This window comes from Lemur catta, chromosome 14 (genome assembly GCF_020740605.2).
Source record: "Lemur catta isolate mLemCat1 chromosome 14, mLemCat1.pri, whole genome shotgun sequence".
NCBI classification, from domain to species: Eukaryota; Metazoa; Chordata; class Mammalia; order Primates; family Lemuridae; genus Lemur; species Lemur catta.
The window spans coordinates 42,574,477-42,592,301 of NC_059141.1; positions in this window are offsets into that span (position 1 = coordinate 42,574,477).

Sequence of the window (17,825 nt, forward strand, 5' to 3'; positions counted from 1 at the left end):
ATAAAATAACTGCTACAATTCACTTACTATTTTCTACGTCATTAGACGTTCTTTGAAATTCATGTTTTGATGGCTCTATGATAGTCTATAACATAAATGTATCAGACCTGAACCATTTTTATTATGTTTTTATTATGAATAAAGATGAGCATCTTTTTGCTGAAACCTTTGTCTCTATTTCTACTTCTTCTGAATAGATACTTATGAGTCAAATCAATGTGTCAAAAGATATAAAGATTTGTGGGTCTTCCTATATATTATCAAATTGCCTTTCAGAGATTTGTACCATATACATATATATCCCCAGCAGTTTATGAGAATAATGATAATTTTCTCTCATAGAGAGTAATTTTGCCATGCCCTCACCAACATTAAATATTATCATTTTTAAAAAATCTGTGTTAATTTGATGAGTTAAAACTGCTGTCTCATAGCTGTTTTCACTTTTCATTACCAGTGAACTTAAACATTTATATACACTAATTTGCCACCGATATTTTTTTCTCCTATGAATTGTCTACATATAATATGCCTGTTTTTCTGTTGTGGCCTTAATATTTTACTCATTGATTTGTGTGAACTCTATTAAGGTTCTTGAATGTCCTGTTTTTGACAAATCGTTTTCACAACTGCTGTTTACCTTTTAGTTTGTTTATTACTTTTAATATATAGTCTTCTATTGATACAAAAATATGGCTTCTTTTTTTTTCTGTATTTCTTCCTTTGTTTTTGTGCTTAGAAAATCGTTTCTCTTTCAGAAGTCAGATGAATATTCACTAAATTTTCTCTTGATGTTTTATGGTTTTATTATCTAATCCTTGTAAAATAATATGGTGTGCTGCTTGCTTTTTAAACTCAATAAAACATTATCTTAATCATTCTGCTTCACAATTCTGAACAGCGTTTAAAATTTTGCACAATAAAATCCAACACTCCTGGGTGCTACTGACGTGGGTAGGTATGATTTTCCCCATTGTCGGTGACTTCAGACGCCTGCAGTTTGCTAGCGCAGTGGCTGGTTTTGGGTTTTGACCTCTTCTTTTAACATTACGCGACCAGCTCTCATTTCCCATTGTAGACAGTTCACAGTGCTTCCTACTTTTAACAGCTCAAACACCAAATAGCCAAATTTGTGTGACTGCACAGGAAGGATATGTACGGCTGAATCTGGGTGAAGAAGCCAGAAGAACGTCCCCCCCACAAAGATGTGCATGTCCCTATCCCCAGAATCCCTGAACACATTATGTACATGGCAAGGGGGAATTAAGGTTGCAGATGGAATTAAGGTTGCTGATCAGTTGCCCTTGACATGTGGAGCTTATTCTAGATTACCAGGCGGGCCCAATGGAATTGTAAGAGTTCTTACAGGTGAAAGGGGAAAACAAGAGCGTCAGTCATAGAGTGATTTTGATATGAGAGAGTCTTAACCAGCCCTTGCTGGCTTTGAAGATGGAAGCCATCCATCTGCGGAAGAGGGACACAAGCCCAGGAATGGAGACAGCCAGAAGCTAGAAGCTGGAAAAGGCAAAAAAATCAGATTCTCCCCACTGAAGCGTCCAGAAAGGAAAGCAGCCCTGCTGACACCTTGATTTTAGCCCAGTGAGACTCATTTTAAACTTTTGACCTTCCAATCTATAGGACAATAAATTTGTGTTGTTTTGAGCTACTAAATATGTGGTGATTTGTTACAGCAGCCATAGGAAACTAACACACTGGGTGTAGAAGTCTGTTCCACAGAGAAAACTCCATGGCCTTAGTGCATGGCCTTGGTGGCTCCTCTTGTTTCCTCTACCACCCAATTATTTCTGTGGTTGCTGGAAATCGCACCTACATCTAGAGCAGAGTCTAAGCAGGACATTATTTTACAGGAATTGGCCCCTACAAATCAAGTTGCAAGCATTTGGTCAAAGGGTACAGTAGAAGGAAGCTGGAGAGACACAGTATTTAAAATCAGAGAAATCACAAGGCTGGACCTTCTGCCCAGTTTGGAAGAAAGAACACCCAGTCATGACCCTTGGACTGGGTGAGAGCATCTCCGTTTAATTAATGTCTGCACTGGGTCAGATAACCATCGCTGTCTGTGGGTGAAATCCCCTCTGTCTCTAAAAGACTGGGTAGTTCAAGGGCACGAGTAGTAAAGGATCCTCTTAGCACAGTTTTCTGGCAGTCGGGCTGAGGGTTTAAATGCTGACATGAATTTTGTGCCACCAAAGGCCTTGGATCCAGACCAAGGGGTAGAGCATGAGCTATTCCAATAAAGATTGGAGTAGTCCTCAAGCATAGTAGTCAAGGAAGAATATGAGAGGACTGGGAAAGAAGATGCCAGAGGGAACCTGCCTCCAAAATGCATCTGGGCTTTTGCAAGTTACAGGAGTGGAGTGAGAATACGCCATTTGCTGTCATCAAGGAAGCGATAGGATAGATGGGTGTGAGTCTGAGGTTTCCATGTAGACCAGCTAAACGATCTACATTTAATATGCAGACTGTGTAGCTTTCTCCTTTCTTGATTATTAAAGAAACACGATAAATGTACAACTTCTTTATAACCTGCCCTCAAAAATCCCTAGATATATACTGACGATCTGAACCCTTGTTCTTGAGAGAAATGCAATGTCAAGACTCAAGCGATGCCATGTGAGGCCCAAATTGATTTCACAGTAGACTGATGTTCACACCCGTTTTCCAGCTCACATTTGTGGAAACTTATCAAGAAGACAGTAGATTCTTTTGTTTCTCAGAAAATAACAAAAAAAGACTTCTGAACCCTTGGAAAAGAAGTCGCTAATTACTGGCAACTAGTATGAGTTGCGTTCACCGATAAAGAGTTACAGTAACCAATTGCACTTTGTTTTTGATGAGGCTTCTAGAATGTTAAGTGAAGAGAGCAGTGCTGACATCGCGTACCTTGATTTTGGCATTTGTAAAGTTCTCTTATAACGTCCTCGTAGAAACTCTGAATGGCAAAGAACACTGGCCGGTGGGCTGACCAGGAGGGAGCCTCTCATATTAACGCTTCAAGGCCACTTGACCTTGTCCTGCTCCAATAGTTTTATCAAAGATTCAGATGAAGCCTGGATGAGATTACCCAGCACTCATTACCACTGGGAAGAGTTATAATTCATGATCTCTGTTGTAACCAGGAGCTGAGAACAGAAGAGTCCCGAGGTGCATTAGTGGTACGGAGACTAAGGAGCTGGTACCCAAACCTGGCTGTTAAAAAGTACAAGCACTCGCGCCTTATGCCAGATCTACTGAGCTAGAGTTTCAAGAGATAAACCCTGACATTTGCATTTAAAAAAAAAAAAAGCCACCCATGTGATCCACAGGCAATCAGCCCGGCAGGCGACTTGCAGAACCATCACTGGGATTTAGTAAACAGCTTTTCTAGGGTAGTAATGGTCCTTTCCCTGGTAGTCTGGGTAGCTTCGTGGGTTTTCAAATTTTGAGAAAACACTTCCCTACACTCTGGCTCCATCCAGCCGTGACCCTTCCTCATCGGAATGGGGCAGGGCAGGGGAGCGGAGGGGCACAGGGCCTCAGTGAAGAGAGCACAGGCTTTGACGTCAACCAGACTAGGACTTGGGCCTTGCTCCTGCAACCTGTGCAAGCCGGCTCTGTGCTTCCATTTCCTCATTTGCGAGGTTTTAATGAGATGACAGATGTAAAGGGTTTGCCTGTGTCCCATAGTTGATGCCAGCTATTAGTATTAATAGACTATTCAGTCCGCCCCCCCATGCTGCGGATCTTGGGTCCATAATTTTGCCAGATGGAGGAAAGAAGCGCCCATCTATCAGATATCCTGTGTGCCAGGCACCGGGTCCCTCACAGATCTAACCTTATTTCCTCTGTCACCAAAACCCTCATTTTCACCCATGAGGAAGCCAAGGCTCAGAGAGGTTAAGTGACTTCCCCCAGGTCACCAGCTAGAAAGGGACAGACACACACCAAGAATTTGGCTAATAAACTTGCACGGAGGATTCCCCACGGCACTTTTTTAATGGTTAATATTAAGAGTGTCTCCACTCTTTGCCCTTTAGAAAATCTAAAGAGAGACATTTTGAAACTGCGAGGGAGGGGGGAAGTCACACCACCTACACTCCCTGTTACCTGAACACTCAGCAATTAGCCAGAGGAAAAGCCCGACAGAGGGGCAGCCATGCTTGTGTGTCCTCTCTCTCTAGTCTTACACACACACACACACACACACACACACACACATACACACACACACTCCCCCCCTACCTTATTTAAAATTACAATACCTCCCCATGACTCCTATTTATTCCTTTACCCTGTTTTCTTTTTTTTCTTACAACTTAATCACTATCTCTCACTCTATCATTTTGGTTATTTACCTTGTTTCCTGTGACTCCCTTCCCCCACTGGAATGTTAGCTCCTTGAGGGCAGGGACGTGTGTCTTCCGTCTGTTTTGTTTTCTACTGTGTCCACCTGTCTAAAACAGCCCGACACACGCTGGCATTCAGTAAGTATGTATGGCAGGAATGAAGGTAGGCATGAATAGAAAAACATCTAGAAAGGTGTCAATCATGCACGTTGAAAGTAATCATCATTTATTTAAATAGCTGCATGCTCTGGTTCTTGTAGTAAGTGTGTATTATTTGTATAATAGTTTTAATAAATGTAAACTCAACTGCCCAGCTTATTACCGATTGGAAGGTGAATCAAATCAAAGGGCGGAGGGCAAAGAAGGGACAGGGTTTATCTTCCAGAAGGCCGGCATGCTGGGTGTTCTCCACAAGCCCCCGATGCCCTCCCCACCCTTCCTCGCTCTAACCTGTGCCCTGGGACGGTGACCTCTTTGCAGGGCACCAGTAAGCTCCCTTGACCTTTGGCTTCCAGTTGGAAAAGAGTGAGGGTGGGCTATGTATTCCCCGGTTTCGCCATTGCTTCTGGGCCACTGCAGGGTGGTTGTGTCCCTCTGCAGACGGTCCCGGTGCCTGCAGCCACCTTCTCTGCATGTCTGCTCTTTCAGGTTCCCTACTGGCCCCCACGTTTACCTGCCTCAGTCTGGGGTGGTCCCAGCTCTCCACTGTTGCGGGTCTGGAGTGCTTCACTTCCTGTGCCGGTCTTCCTAGCTCTGCCCACATCTTTTAAATTGTCCCTTTATTAAATTTTCCTCCATTACCCAACTGAGCACGCCACCCGTTTCTTTCTGGGTCTCTGACTGCTACAGTGAGGAATGGAGAGATTTGCTCAAAGCTAGAAGACCTTGATTCTAACGCCTATTTCCTCACAGGCTTACTCAAGGCCCACCACCTCTCTGGACTCAGTGTCTTCATCTGAAAACTAAGAAAATTGGGCAAGGCAACCTCTAACGTCTTGTGATTTTAAGAAGCCCTTTGCTCAGAGAACGAAGTAGCTACTTCCCCATTGGCTAGAAAGTGTTGACTTGATCCGGTCGTGAAAGGGCCGGTCTTCCAGGAACTCACCCCAGGGGCTGTGCTGTGCCACACACAAGACGAGCTGAGCTCAGTGATAATAAAGCTGGCAGGACCCGTTTTGAACTTTGCCCTCACTTCAGCGTCAAATCAGTAATTTCTGGGAAAATTGAAGTTATATTTTTAAAACGATTACAAAACGAATGCATATTTATAACAGAAAAGCCAGAACATGCAGCTATTTAAAGAGATGATAATCACTTTCAACATTGACGTTTGGTCCCTTTCTAGACTTTTTCTCCATTCATTCATTCACTCCACACATATTAAGTGCCACTGTATGCCAAGCTTTTCTAGGCATGTGGCTATTAGGAATAACGTTGCATTATTGTGAAGTATTTTATGTCACAAACCAGAACTCCGGATACCACCTCAATTCTCCACTTTAGCCGGCTATATTTAAAAATATCTGAGAAATTATGTCATCTCGGCGCTTCTGTGGGCGGTCTGGACACAGGATACCTAAGTTCCTGGAAGGGTAAGTTTTTTTCAGTCTGTTTGGAGAAAATCAAACTTTCCTGCCATTGACTTAGCTTCTCTGTCTTAGACACAGCTCCAGCGGTGAGTGAGAAGGCAACCTCTACTGCCAACCCAAAATGCCAGCCATCAAAGCAGATACGGAATGAAGGGACCCCGCTGGAAAGTGGGAATTGTTTAGCCAAATAACGGTGGCGGTTCTAGAGCGGTATCTTTGAAAGTCAGAGCAGATTCAAGGCAGTGAGCTCCTCCGTCTGGCATGACCGGAAAAGTGGATCTGCCCAAGCAGACATGGGTTGCCGGAGTGGTCACTCAGATGACTGTGGCAGGACAGGGCTGTCCGACTCCTCCTCGCCCTTCATCGCTCTCCATTCTCATACCTGTGAAGGAGGGTTGGGTTTGGTTTTGAAAACTATTGCACCAGTGTTATTCTCTCAGAGCACTAAATATTGGCAAGAAATGGGTTTGTCCATCTTACTGACACTCTATGTTGAAGAATATTAAAGACCTAGGCTTATCCCAGAGAGGCCGGTAAAGAGCCAGCGTGTGGCCCCAGGATGAGATCAGGAACAGTTATTAATATTATCTCGTCTTTGACCATGCAAGGCTTCCCAAGAATGCCAAGGAACAGAAAAGGAGGGAGAAAGGAAGACCCAAGCAGAAGTGAGTCCCGGGAGTCCAGCGACATAGACTGTGTGGACTGAAAGGCAACCTGCTGCCTTACACCAGACTCATCTGTAAAATGGGCTCATACTGCCTTCCTCACAGGGCTGTGGTGAGCATTAAATGCATTAATAAATGTGTAATGCTTAAGACAGGGCCTGGCACATAGTAAACTGTCAATAAATGCTATTATCCTCCCCTCCCTCTCTTCCTCTGCCTCCTCCTCCTCCTTCTCTGTACTCAGAGAATGTTCCAGATCTGCCCCTCAGAATTCTATCTTTGTTCTGGTAATCAGCAGAGCCCATATCCACTTTATCATTACAAGATATATTAATGGTGTTTCCACAGTACCTACGTTAGAGACATTTGAAATTTTAAAATAAATTTGGCAATGATGCCATCTCAGACATTTCTGTGCCAAATACTGTCACTGTGCAGAGAGAACAACATGGATCGTGGTCAATTTGGCCACTCAAAAGGCAAATTAGGTTCTTACTCTCATTTGTCCAACAGATATTTATTAAATGCCTGGCATGTTCCAAGCCATGGCAGGAACACCAGGACGAATCAGACATTGATCTTGTCTTAAAAGAAATTTCCATTCAAGGGTGGGGAAAAATCAGGCAGAGATTTTTTAAATACAGATGGAAAGTGATGCAGGTCACAAGAGAAATGCAGCTAGAGTACAGTGCTGGAGACCTCAGGTGACAGGAGAGACTGGTTTCTACTCAGAACTCAAAAAAAGAGAATATAGTGCATACATTTTTTGAGTGTGTGTGTCTTAAGACAATTACCTTGAACCCAAGGATCTGGTTTTTGTCTAGCAGAATTTATTCCCCAGAACTGTAATGCAAACCAAGTTAAGCTTGTCATGCTTCCTGCCTTTCTATTGGCCAGCCTACCCCAGCAAGACCACAGCCTTCCCACTCATTGCAGCAATGCATCCAGTCCCGGATCTCAACCCACACTCCTTAACATTCCCACCCCAATCAAATGTCCCCATCCTATGTCCCTGGGTGAAAGCAGACCAGTCCTCACAGGAGACATCATCAGCACCACTGGCATCATAGATTTGACACAGGGACCTCTGAAGTTATGTAGATGTCCATTCTGCCTGTGTTTAAACCTGTAGTCCACAGCATTGTAGATATTTAGTCAATAGTAATAACAAATCAGTAGGTTTTGACCAGCTCAATCACAACAGAACCTCAATATCTGGCTGACAGCTGCAAAGGTTAATGCATTTCGGTTTAGTCATTATGTTGAAATCTCTATGAATGACATTGGCTGGAATTATGCTGAATACAATCTGCTCACCAAAACGGGGAGGCCCTGACTGAGAAAGCTACAGGACTTTGAGAGCTAAACTTAGGTAAAAGAACAAATTATTTTAGATAAAACATCACAAAGACATAATGAAATTTATTTCATGTTTTAAGCATGCAGATTGCAAAGATACATGCATGTGGCTTTGTGGGTATCTTTCTGAGTTGCATCTGTATCTTTGTCGAAACAACATCATCTTGCCTTGATCTACCACTGTATGACTTGGCTATATGACATCAGTGTCTCAGACACTGGTGTTGTGGAAAGGTCAGCACTGTGCCAACCCACCTACAGTCTGTCCTGAGGGGACCGACCATGCCCACACTTCTGCTGAAGGGACAGGCCCAGGAAACCACATTTAGTACCCAGCACCCTACCTCCTCTGTCCCCAGGTGATTGGCCCCAGCCCAGGCACCTGAGCCAGTGGCAGACAATCCATAGGCTGGTCAGGAAGTTACAGTCTACCCCCAAAAATGGACTGGACCAATCAGATTCTCTTTTAGGGCCCTGATTCGAAGCAAACAAATAGCCGTCAGTTAGTACTAGGACCAGAAAAAGTAGACGTGTTATGTTGCTTAATCATAGCAAGCAAAGATCCATGAGCTCCTGCCACTGAAGGCCTAGGAGCCGCCTTGAATCTAGAATCACCTTTGAGTTCTGCGCTCCTTGAGGCCAGGATTTTATATGGTTCCTGCTCCTGGATTTATCATTTAAAAATAATACGACATAATACAATAGGATAAACCCCACTGTCTTGTGTTAGCTTGAATAGCTTACCGCTTCCTGCAAGAAAAAGAGCCAGATTAAAATCAATCGGAAATTAACACCTAGTCCCCACTAAACTCCTGGTCAATAAGGCCTTCCGGAGAAATCTCAAGAAGCGAGACAAACCGGCAACGTCTTAGCCATTACTGGGAAGGCAATAGACACCAAAAAAAGAAAAAAAGGAACTGAAAACCTTTGAAGACGATTTGGAAAGTTTGTGTGTGCGCCTCCCTGCTGGGTGTGCAGTGACTTGTGGAGCCGGCACCTCGAACGTAGAAGACTTGGCCTCACTGAGCTATTGCTCATGAACGAAACGTAGCATCTTAACGCCCAAACCTAAAATAGACCATGAATGACTGCTGGTTATGAGATATGCTCGATGCACAGGAATCACAAGTGATTGAAGCCAATTCACAAGAAAAACAGGACAATAATATTTGAAGCAGCCTCAAAAGCAGGTGCTGGGTTTAGGGTGTGTCTTCATGGCCCTGGTTTTTTGTTTCCACTCAACTTTGGAAAGTCAATGACACTGCTCTCTATTTTAAAATATATCTTATATATGTTCATACAGAATGTGTCTAAATAAAACACAGTTTCCAAATATCTTCTCAATGGTGCCATTTCATGGCCAAAGATATTTTATGGCTTGGAGTTAAATACAATTTGGCCTCTACCTAAATATTCCGTTTGATTTAGAAATTGAATTATCATCATGTTTGATCCACAAAGACATCACACAAGTGTCAAAATTAAAATTTGTAAATAGGAGGCTTCTCCATTTAAATAGATTTTCCTATACCCCTTTTATATGAATTATGTCTTCTTTCAGTGAGGAAGCAGTAGGGTGAAGAGGTTAAGGTATGGACTTTGGAGACAGATGTGCCTGAGTTGAAAGCCAGGTTCTATGATTTACTAGTCACGTGGCTTTGAACAAGTTACCCCACAGTTTCCTTATCCTTAAAGCGAAGATGATGATAATAATAGAGCACATGCATTTCAGGGTGTTGCAAGGATTAAATGAGTTAAGATAATAAATACTTAGAACAGTGTTGGGCCCATAGAAAATACTCAACAAATGTTTGCTACTATTGTTTGCATTTTTTTCATTGAACTCACAAAGTAAATAATTAAGCCAACCTTTATTGAGTCTATGCAAGTATTGTGCTGGGTGTGTATTTTTGTAGTTTTGTTGAACACTCACAACCGGAGGGTAACAATTTTACAGCTGCAGAAATGAGGCTTAGAAAAAGTTAACTAATTTGCTAAATCCAGCCTGGTTGCTAAATGGCAGAGCTAAAACTCATTAATTCATTCATTTATTCATTCAACATGTTTTTGTTGAGTACTGGCTACACACTATTCTATGTGCTAAAATACAAAGGGGAGCCAAATAGACAAAAGTCCTTGCCCTCAGCTAGGAAAGACAGTCAAGAAACAAGGTAATTCAGTAAAATGTGTAGTAGATTATAAGGTAGAATGTGCTAAGGAGAAAACCAAGCACAGGAGGAAAGAGGGAACATGAGTGTTGAATGGGGTGGAGTTCAAGATGCAATTTTTGTACAACAGGGAACTAGCGACCATCTTGCTGGGAAAGGGGCATTTGAAGAAAGGCATGAGAGAGAAGGGGAAGCAAGCCGGTAGGAGTATCTAGGGGGAAAATTTCCAGGCAGAGGAAAGAGCATGTGCAAAGGCCCTGAGGCAGGAGTGTGTCTGGCATGATCTAGGAACAACAAAAAGGCCAGTGTGGCTGAAGCAGAGAAAAGAAGGAGAACAATAGGAGATGAGGTCAAAGAGGAGAGGGCTTGGCTGATGTTTGTATTTACTGAAGAAAACTCTTCCTCATGAGCTGCTGATGAAAGAGGCTTCCCCTTGGAAAGACCATCCCACCTTCCAGCCATTCCACCCTGCAGAGAGGAAAACCCAAGCTTGGCGTTGGCAGTCAGGTAGTTCATTGGAACTGGAAACCACCTATTCAGCTTCCTCCCCACCCCCCAGCTGGAAGCAACCATGACGATGTGCTGACAGCCCTTGCAGAGTTGCGCTGTGGTCTCTCTGAGCTCGTCATGGTACCTTCCTATGCAGGAGTTTCAATTCAAGGTCATTTTTGGTTTCTTTCAGTAGCAGACTCAGAACCAGACCTATTCCAGTGTAGGAACAGGCAGAAACATTAATAGCCAGACCCCAGTGGGAGTTTTATTTTCCATTTCCTCCTCCCCCATGTTTATTTGTATCTTCACCTCCTCTGTGTGGTAAAGGTAACCTTGCAAGATATTTTAAATGAAGCTGTAAAAAGGTGTAGCAGAAGATGAGAGGATGATGCCCAGAGTCGGGGCTTACTCTATCCCAGACCCTGTCGGGGCCAGAGTTGGCCTGCCTGGGTGCAAATCCTCATTCTACCACTTAGAAGCTACGTGACCTTGATCAAAACACTCAACCTCTGGGAGGCTCAGTTTCCAAATTTTTTAACTGTGGATGATGGTAATATCTTCTTCATAAGCTTACCATGAGAATTCAATGAGGTCACTTAATTCTGTTTCAGAATTAGCCAAATTTGGAGGCTCCTTACCTTTCTTCGGGTACTTTTCATTACAACGAGGCGTCTAGGACACGGAGAGGAGGGTGTCCAAAAGATGTGGCTGTCTCTACATTTCCACTCAAAGCAGAGTCCAGCTATTTCCAGCACGCTTCCATCTCCGTGCTGAAAGTTCCCTCCATCGCCACTGGGTGGTCTTGGCCTCCCAAGCTGAGAAGCCCCTTGAGTTTTTAAGAGCAGACACAGAAAGGTCTAGAGGTCTGGAGGCCTCTGTGGTCCAGAGAAGAATTGGCCCATTGCCTCAAATTGGAAAGATGTCATAACTGCATTTATTACCTTCCCTGGGGCAGAAACAGATTTTCTTGTCTCAAACAGGGCAGTCCGGGAAATGTTTGTATATTCTCTGGTTAGAAGGAACATGAAAACAGCAAACACGCATCCTTTCTAGATGAGGAGATGTTTTAGCAAGAGAATCTGTAGGGATTATATTTTTCCTCCTTCAGAGTAATTTATCCTTTGGGAAAAGGGCACACAGAATTTGGTGAGTGCTGTTTAGTGGGCATAGCTTCTTACCCGTATGTGTTCCTGTAAAAAGGAAAACGTCACTACACAGTTATCTCAGAAAGATTCCCATGACTGTGATACAGCAGACAGTCGGTATTGCTACTGGCAATAGTGTAAATCAGTGAATAAATGATACATCAGAAATAGCTACAGCATTTTATAGGAATGGCCAAAGCTATTGCCTTAGAAGCATTGTAATTGGAATAACGTGCCCTTCAACTGTGTCTGTAACTCAGTAATTTAAATAAAGAGAATAATGTTTTCTTATTGGCTCAGACTGCCATTTTAGAGATGATTTATCTAAACTTCAGTGGCAGAACCCCTTCAGATTATGATTTTAAATTGTTCTGGCCTGTCAATGCCATAGGCTCATTATCAAATAGTTAAATGACCTTGACACAAACACATAAAATGCACTTTAAAGAAAAGCTGTATGAAGGACTCTTGCCAGTAAAAAGCCTTTTATAACATGGATAACCACCTCTAACTTATCACATTTGTAAATTAAGGTTAAGATGGGCCAGAAATTTTTTCGAGGATGTACCATAAGACAAAGAAGACTGGCTTAAAGATATATAGACCCGCCGATTCCACTCCTAGTTCTATACCCAAAGATGTGTCCACCAAAATACACATAAAAGGATGTTCATAATACCCAACCTTGAAAACAACTGAATATCCAACAACAGTGGAATGGCTGAAGTATGAATTCCATGAAATAATACTCAGCAATTAAACCAATTAAAAAAAAATAAACTATTGCTATACACAGCTATTTCAATGACTCTCAAAATATGTTGAGCAAAGGAAGCCAGACACAAAAACTGTGTAAGTCCATTTATGTAAGCAGACAAAACTCATCTGCGGAGAAGGGAGTTCCGAATAGTGGTTACCTTTTCTGGAGTGGGGTTGAGGGTTATGGAATTGGAAGGGTTCAAAAGAGGCTGTCGGATGCTGGACTGTTCTAGATCTCGATTGGGGTAATGATTCCATGGGTGTGAACATATGAAAACTTCCCGACCTGCACACTTAATATTTGTGCCATTTACTCTGTGTAAGTTATACCTCAATTTAAGAAAGAAAAAGTAGGAAACAAACAACAAATTGAGTATGTAGGTAAACAGGGTCTGTGTTTTCTGGGTGGATCTTGTATGACACACACTCAAGAACTGCGGCTCCTCTGTGAGGAGAGAAAGCGTGACTGCCTCCGGGGAGACCTGCCCTGGGTTACACCGTCCTCATTCGTCATCGACCAGCACTACTGACAGACGTGTGCTGCAGGGAACCCCCAGTCGGGGAGTCACTCTAGGTGAGGAGACAGCACTGCGGAGAGACGCTACACGTGTAACTCTATCCTTTTGAAGTGTGACGCAGGCTATAAGAAGAAACATGCACAAGAGATCTTCTCTGAGAAAAAATTAGAGAGAAGCCTGGTTTTGTTTGGGAAATCAGGAAAATCTCTGAAGAAATCACGTTTTTGAACAAAGATGTGAAGGTTGGGTAGCAGTCGGCCAGAAGAGTGAAGTGAAAAAGTATGTGTTTGGGGGGTGGCGGAGAGAGAGAGGGAGAGACAGAGAGAGGAGAGGGGAAAGAGGGAGCCAGGAAGAGAGACAGGTGAAGGCCTGGAGCTCGCTGGTCTGAGGAGCTGGGAGGATTCCGGTGAGACTGAAGGTGGTGAGTGGGACAGGAGGAGAGACATGCAGTGGAGGGAGGAAGGTAGCCAGGGGCCAGGGTGTGGAGCACCCTCCGGGCCACAGGAGGCTTCAGATCAAATGCCAAGTTATCACGGAAAGGGTCAAAGAGTTAAGGAAAATCAGATTTACATTTCAAAAAGATCACTGGCTTCCCAGGAGAGAATAAACTGAAAAAGAGATAAAAACAGAGTCAAAAGAACCAGCTAAGACTATGGAAGTGACCCAGGAAGGAGATGAAAACTTGAATTAGGATGGTGGCAATGGATGCAGAGAAATGTAGATGGAAATGAACCAGTTTTTCCAAACTTACTTATCTCCTCTTCTGCTGACCTTTCCTCTCTTCTGAAATTAGCTATTAACTCTCTCCCTTTCTCTCTCCGCCCTACCAAAGCACACATTCGCATCCACAGCAGGCCCTCACCCACTCGCCCACCAGATCCCACCCGTGAGGAGAATGCAGTGACAATAACGTGCACGCAGGGCCTTCCTGGGAATTCAGTGCATGACTCGGTTCAAGAGAAGGAAATCAGGAGTAAACGCTAACATTTACCTGGGGTCACCTAAGAGCCAGGCATTGGGCTAGGTACTTTCATATTGGTTGCCTTGGATACCAAATTGGATATTGTTATTCTTATTTTAATAGGTGAGGAAACCAAAGATGGAAAAGGTTAAATAATTATTTTATTGCAGTCTCACAGCTGTTTAAAATGGCAGCAATAGTATTGAGTTCAGAGTTTTCTGATTCCAGAAGCCACATTCTTTCCACTACACTCTGCAAATGATTCTTTCATCAAAGGTGTATGTCTTTTTAATAATAAATATCACGAAGTGCAAGCCAAAGAAATGACTCTCTAATGGTGACATTTCAGACTTTCAAACACCTCGTCAAAGGCAGAGTCTTCAGAGCCTCTAGGATCGTCACACTGAGGCGACCCTGTCCTCTAGGCCACCGATGATCAACTGCAGGCCCAGCTCCATGCACGGGTGCTGGTGACTTCTGAGAGAAACCACAAAGGGCTGGGGGTGACCACACAGGCTCCAAAAGCAGTGACATCAGACTGAGTTCAGTTCAGGTTTGCCTGGGCAAGTACAGTCCTGAATAACTCTGAGGTGTCTTAAGTTGGGTCCCACTACGGGTCAGATGGATCTAGCTCCTGCCTCTGAAAACAGCACAGTCTCTGGGGAGGGAAGGGCAAGGGAGGCTCACCCATCCTAGGTTTTCTTCTTGCTTTGACAGTGACTTTGCCCAAATGTCATATCCTGGGGACCCAGGGAGGAAGGGTGTATTATCTAGGGTTCAATCAGACACGCAGAGCCACTCTGGGTGATGCAGAACAAGAGACTTGGTATAAACATTAGCACGATTGTGGGAGCTGGTGGAGGAGCCCATGGCAGGTTGCTGCCCCTGCGCCTGGCGGGGGCCTGCGGACGCCAGAGGTCAGCAACTCTGGGGATCTGGAAGGCTCACTGCACCCGCCCTGGGGAGAGCAGCACACAAGGGACACATGAGAAAAACTGGAGCCGATGAGGACAGAGTGGAACCCACGTATGTCTCTCATCACCTCCAATTGTGACAACGTGGGGCTCTGCAGAGACTGGCACCAGCTCCATGAAACTGCTCATGCAGCAGGCTTGCGACTGAGAGACTGAAGGAGATTGGGCGGGAGCTGGAGGAACCTCAGGCCCAGGGACTGCCCCACGCCAGCCAGCGAGATGAGCCATCAGTGCGGCATGAGTTCGGGGCGGCCCACCTGGTGCCTGTACCCGTCTGCAAAGAGCTGCTACTGCTTCCCTTGTGCCTTCCCAGTCTCGTGCAAATGCCTCCTGCGACCAGTCCTACTCCGGAACCACATAGGGAGGAGTGTTCTGGGAAATATTTCCAGCTTAGCTAAGTTGACACAGTACAAAGCTCCTTTAAGGGGAGAGCTCTAGACACAAGTAATTACATAAGCTAAAGGTTTTGTGATATTGGCAGAGAGGAAAGAGAATTCCCAGTCAAACCCATAGTGCAACCCGGCCAGGCCCTCCTACAAAACACACTTGGAATTTGGGCATGAAGTGGGTTGGAGCTGGGAATCAATTAATACACTACTAGTGAGTTCAAGGCCATGTCCTAGGCACGTCCTGGTGTGAGGGTGCAGAGAGCTGCGACGTTGGAGCCCTGCCCGCAGGAGAAGGAAGGTAAGGAAGACACGTGCACTTAGACACTGAACACATTGCACCCCCGTGGGCACCTGCAGGACCCTTCCAAAGCCTGCCTGGGGTTTGGTTGACAGAACAGACCTCAGCATTGTTAGACTCAGGTTCAAATTCAGCCTTGCCCTCCACTCTAGGTATTATCTTGGGAAATTTACTTAGTCGCTTTAAACTTCCATTTCCTGATTCATAAAGTACGGATAGTAATGAAGCCGATATAAGTTGATTATCAAGATAAAAAGAGATTGTGTATGTGAAGCACTGGCATACAGTGGGTGTTCAGTAAATTGTAGCCATTTTAATTTTTATGATCATCATCATCATTGTTCCTTCTTAGACCCAAAGCCTACCTGAGTAAACATGTGGTTTTAGTGCCAGAGATCTACCAATATGCAAAATACATGTGAGTGCTCAATCCCTCAAAGACGAGCAGTTTGGATAAGCTGATGTAGTTCATGTATTTATTTATTCATTCAATAAATAGTAAGGGCTTATTACTATGCAAGACATATGTGGCCAAACCATGTTTAAGACCTTGTCCATACAAGACAGGGAATTGAAGCCTCAATTGACTAGTGTAAACAGCATTCTTAGGAGCTGAGGTTCAGTTCAGCAAACATGTCCTGGAACTTCTGAGAGAGCTTGAAAGGAGAGAAGCCTCACTGTGGCTTGTGGTGGTCAAGGAAGGTTTCAGAGAGCACATGGCATTGGGGTTCAGGTCGGAAGCATGAACAGGGTTCACACAAGGAGGCAGAGGGTGGCACTCCTGGGGCCGTGGAGGCTGGAAAGCCTCTGGCAGAGTCAGCAGGGAGCTAGGAGAGCAGATCAGTGCTGGCAGGTAGTGAGGAGCCAAGAAGCAGAGTGTGCAGGGCTTTGAAGGCCAAGGTCAGGAGATCAGATTTTGTCCCGTGAATGGCAGAGTCACTGAAGGTTTCCATATAGAGAAGGAGCACAATGAAAGCTAAGCTTCAAGAAAATTAAGGAAGCAAAAGTCAATGGGCTGTATTGGGAAGAGACTGCAGAAACGAAGGTCAATGGGAAATCCTGCCACCGAAATCCAGGATTTCAGAGAGGCCCTGTAATGAGATGGTGAGAGTGCAAAGAGGAACGCAGAAGTATTGTGAAGGGAAGAAGCAGCAGCCAATGATGCCTGCTTGCATGTAAGGAGCAACCAGAGATGTTAAAGATGGGACAGGATCCGAAGCCTGGGCTGCACAAACAGAAATAGGGATGCTGGGGCCAGGGAGTGGGAAAGAGGAAAGAGGCCGTGTTCCATGTGGGGCCCGCTGAGGAATGTCCCTGTGGTGTGAGACAAGCGCAGACTGAACTCTGGGAACGCCTGAGCATAGGAGTGACAGGAGGTACCAGAGGGAGAACAGAGACCTCGCCTCCTGGGAAAGCTACAGAAAGCATCCCAGTTGCTGACGAGAAACAGTGAAATCAAACCCCTATCGTTCTTCAAGACCCACTCATTTCGTTTCTACAGAAGAATCATTTTGCAGATATGCCCAATGGTTACGGACAATAGGAAACCCAGACCATCCCAAAAGATAGAGACAATTATTCCCTCAGGAAGAATTGGGTTATTTACTGACCACATTGTGTTCATGGTGCTGCATCGGTCAGGGTCCCTCAAGAACCAGATGGCACATTCAAAGGGTTGAAGAGTAATAATGAAGATGTTGTATACAGAGCCAGGCACCAGGGATCAGCCACAGTGGGAAACTGTTGTCCTCCTCACCCTGAAGGGAAGGAGAGGGAATGAAGTTACCTGAAGCCCCGTGAGGGCTAAAGGCATGGAAGAGGTGTCCAGTTGGAGCTGTGGCTAAAGGAGGACACAGCCACTGCCCAGATCTTCCAGTCAGAGAGAGAGCAAGATGAATAAACACCCAACCTTCATCTCCTCCCACTTTCCCATATCCTGCAGGCACTTCTCATTGGCCAAATCCAACCAGAAGTCGCAAGCTAAGCAAGTCTAGCCAATGCAATCTGCGGTGCTCAGTCTCCCAAGGCACAGAGCAGAGCAGGAAAGGGTGGAGGACGAATCTTGGGGAGAAAATGGAGGATAGTGAGAACATTGGCCCATTTTATTCCTTAGTTCAAAGTCATCCTTGAGCAGAAGTACACAGGATAATTTTTATTAGTGG